Source organism: Pinus tabuliformis, chromosome 9 (assembly GCF_031772625.1).
Source record: "Pinus tabuliformis cultivar Carrire ecotype Pingquan chromosome 9, CPIR1, whole genome shotgun sequence".
In the NCBI taxonomy this organism is placed as follows: Eukaryota; Viridiplantae; Streptophyta; class Pinopsida; order Pinales; family Pinaceae; genus Pinus; species Pinus tabuliformis.
In genome coordinates, this window is record NC_142307.1 from 479,238,161 (window position 1) to 479,242,559 (window position 4,399).

A 4,399-nucleotide genomic window follows, 5' to 3' on the forward strand; every position below is an offset into this window, starting at 1 on the left:
AGCCAAACTAGGAACAACAAGAGTGTTGTTCCCCAGCGGAGTCGCCAATTCTGGTTGAGGGGAAAGTACCCCTAGGGTCCTTTGGGTTAAGACTCTACCAGACCGAAAATTGCTTATTCAAAGAAACACACACACAACCATTATCTTTATTGTAAGCAAATTATAATGTTTAGGGTACGTACCTAAGGTCCTACGCTCGAGAAGGCCTTTAGGGTCCAAACCCTTCTTTGAGTTCCCTTCTTCTCCTTTGACCTGTAAAACAAACAAATCAAAGAACACAACAATACATGGACAAATACTTATATGAAAACCATCTTCATGCTATAAAGTTAGTTATAAAAATCTTTAAGTAACTACTTGCATAAGAATTCAAGACAAGAATCTCATAAGCACAAAGAAAGATTGTTTCGGGAACCAAGACGTGTTTCTTTATATAAAGGCAAGTAAAGTACATATAACGGAAAGATTTCACCTGAAACACCTTCAGCAGGCTCCAAGCAAAGCTTCCTCCCGGATTCGTTCCAGCCTCAAGCCTCCAACAAGAGCTCCTTCCAAGTCTTACTCAATGGTGATATAAAGGATGAATGATCACCAATACACATGGAAACAAGGGTTTCCTATGCAAAATGGGGGAAGTGCAGAAGGCACCAAGGACTTCAGACCTGGTCTAAGGGGAAAATCTCAACATAATAATCTTGCTCTTCTTTCCTCCCCTCCTTAGGCCTTCCCTTTGATGTCTTTTTATACCATCTCCAAAGTAGTTTTTTAGTTAGGAGTTGGTTGGGAACAGTTGGGCCACGGGCACTAACAGGTGATCAGCAGGTAAAACCCGCGATCTCCGCCCGAAAATAAGGAATTATTTATTTTTTTAAGTGTTTTAATACATACACGCGGGTTGGGTATACGCAGACCCGCGTGTACACGCGTTTAACTCAGGGCAATGTCGCGTATAGGGGATAAAACACTGTTTTTTAAATTTTAGGACCAGGTTTGGAAGGAGGGGTTGCCCTAGGCCATGAGTGCAGCATCACAAACCATAAGAGTGAGATTTGGAGCTATAACAGAAGGCCTCAATGCAGCTCAAGAAACCAACAGTTCAGGCCGAGGAAGAGCAAGGAGGTCTGGTTTGGGAGATGTTATTTGATGGAGCCTGTTCCAAGGAGATTGCAGGAGCAGGGGTGGTGCTGGTATCTCCAGAACAAAAAAGCACACAACTTTCTTTTAAGATGGCTTTTCAAGTCACAAACAACATAGCAGAATATGAAGCTCTGCTATTGGGCCTTAATGCAGCAAAAGACAAAGGAATCATGAACATAAAGGTGTTTGGAGATGATGATCTGATTATTCAGCAAGTAAATAAGACATTTCAGGCAAAGCACCCAAGGCTGAAAGCATATAGAGATGAGGTATGGAGAATCAGAGATTCTTTTGATTATTTCTGTATTTCATATATTCCTAGAGCCCAAAATCAACTTGTTGATTCCCTTGTTGTGTCTGCTATTTTATTTATCCCTCCAATGCCTCCTAGACTGGTGTATGAAGTCCAAATGAAATACAAACCATCCTTGCCTGATAATGTCCAGCATTGGAAATTTTTTGATCATGATGATGAAATAAATAGGTTTCTTCAAGTCATTGATGAGTTTTTCGAAATGCAAATTGACCAAGAGAATGAAGCCTTGGAAGAAAATCCCCAATCCCAGCTTAGAAATAAAATTGGCAAAAATAACATTATCCAGTTTCCTAGTAATCATATTCCAAAGGGTCTAATTCCTCTTGAAAGACTGTTTGACCAAAATGATGTGCCTTACAAGGCTTCCCAAAAAGAAGACCAATCTGCAGTCTGTAAGCATGATATAGGAAGTCCAGGTCAGCCTAGATACATAAATCTATCCACTCATCTGTCTGCTAATCAAAGTGTTGAATACTGCAATTTAATGAAGCAATTTGTTGATGTGTTTGCTTGGGAGTATAGTGACTTGAAAACTTATGATAAAAAGATTATTCAGCATAAAATCCCTCTAGAGAAAGACACTATTCCTTTCAAACAGAAGCTAAGACCGATAAATCCTATGCTTCTTCCTCTAATTGAAAAAGAAATTAAAAAGTTGTTGGCTACCAAAATCATAGTTCCTCTTAGATATTCTAAATGGGTAGCAAATTTGGTGGTAGTGAGGAAGAAAAGTGCAGAAATAAGACTGTGTGTTGATTTCCGAAACTTAAACAAATGCTCTAAGAAAGACAACTATCCTTTACCAAAGATGGAGCATTTGCTGCAAAAGGTCTCAAGAACCAAAGTAATGTCTTTCTTGGATGGTTTTTCAGAATTTAATCAAATTGTTGTGCATCCAGATGATCAAGAGAAGACTGCATTTACCACTCCTTGGGGCACTTTTATGTATGCCAAGATGCCTTTTGGGTTGATGAATGCTGGAGCCACCTTTCAGAGAGCTATGGACATAGCATTTGTAAGAGAGAAGGATAAATTTGTCCTTATCTACCTTGATGACATAACAATATACTCCAATAGCCATCAAGATCATTTGAAGCATTTGAAAAAAGTGTTTCTGAAGTGCAGAAGGTTTGGGATTTCAGTCAATCCTAAAAAATCACAATTTGCTTTAGAAGAAGGCAAGTTGTTAGGACATATTGTTTCCGCTGCAGGTGTTCAAATTGACCCAGAAAGAGTCAAAGAAATACAAGCTTTATCTGTCCCGAGATCAAAGAAGGATATCCAGTCCTTTCTGGGCAAAATTAATTTTGTAAGGAGGTTTATACCAAATTTTGCAGAACTGGCGAAGCATGTTACCTCCATGTTAAAGAAAGGGTCAAAGGTCAGATGGACTGATGCAGCAAGAAAATCATTTGAGTCTATTAAAAGCCATTACGGAGGCTCCCACATTAGTGAGTCCATATTACAGCAAGGAGTTCCATATATTTTCTTTTGCCTCTGAAGACACCATTGCAGCAGTTTTATTGCAGGCAGATGAAGAAGGTTCAGAGCATCCGGTGGCATTTTTCAGCAAGAACTTAAGAGATGCTGAACTGAGGTATGACATTATTGAGAAACATGCATATGCTCTTATTAAATCCTTGAAAGCTTTCAGAGTTTATATCTTGCATTCAAAGATAATTGCATATGTACCCTCTACTGCAATAAAAGATATCCTAACACAACCTAATGCTGATGGAAGAAGGGAAAAATGGATTGCAAAGACGATAGAATTTAATATAGAATTAAAGCTCACCAAACTTGTGAGAGGTCAGGGTCTTGCTAGGTTGTTAGCTGAAGAAAATTGCAGATCTTTGGATATTGATTCCCTGTGCACAATTGCAGAAATTGGGCAGATAGATAAAGAAGAGGAAGCAACTGAACCAGAGAGAAAGCAGTCAATGGAAGAAAATCTAGCTTCTTGTGATTGGTATTCTACAATAATTAATTTCTTGCTGAAGCTAGAAATCCCTTCAAAACTTACTCAAAGTCAAGCTAGAACTTTAAAACTTAGGGCAACAAAATATTGCATCAATGAAAATTTGCTCTACTGGAGGGATCCATCTGGAGTGCTTTTGAGGTGTCTGGACAAAGAACAGTCAAAAGAAGTTATGCAGCAGTTTCATCCCAGCATGTGTGGAGGACACCATTATGGGAAAACCACTGCCCATAAGATTCTCAGAGCTGGGTACTATTGGCCCACTTTGTTTTCTGATATATCTGCTTTTGTTAAATCTTGTGACAGGTGCCAAATATTTGAAGGAAAACAACAGTTGAAGTCCCTACCCTTAAAACCAATACATGCAAAAGGACCTTTTTAGTAGTGGGGCTTGGATTTTATTAGAGAAATCAATCCACATTCCAGTAGCCAGCACAAATGGATATTAGTAGCCACTGATTATTTCACTAAGTGGATTGAAGTAGTTCCTACCAGAAAGGTTGATCATAAGCTGGTCATGAAGTTTTTAGTTGAAAATATCTTTACCATGTTTGGTTTTCCACATAAATTAATCACAGATAATGCAGTAGCTTTCAGGGCAAAGGAATTGGTGGAAATGTGTGATTCAATGGGTATCAAACTGGTTCATTCCACCTCATATTATCCTCAAGGAAATGGTCTGGCAGAATCCTCTAATAAAATCCTAATAAGGATAATTAAGAATTTGTTAGAGGACAATAAAAAGAATTGGGATTCAAAGCTCAAGTATGCACTGTGGGCTGATAGAGTGACCATTAAAAAATCCACAGGCAATTCTCCTTTTAGGCTAGTATATGGTACTGAAGTTGTATTCCCAATTCAGCTAACTCTCCCCATGGCAAAATTCCTTCAAACAGAACAGAAGAAGAAGACATGGCAAAGAGGATCACTGATTTAGCAGAGGTACATCAGATTAGAGAACAGCTGGT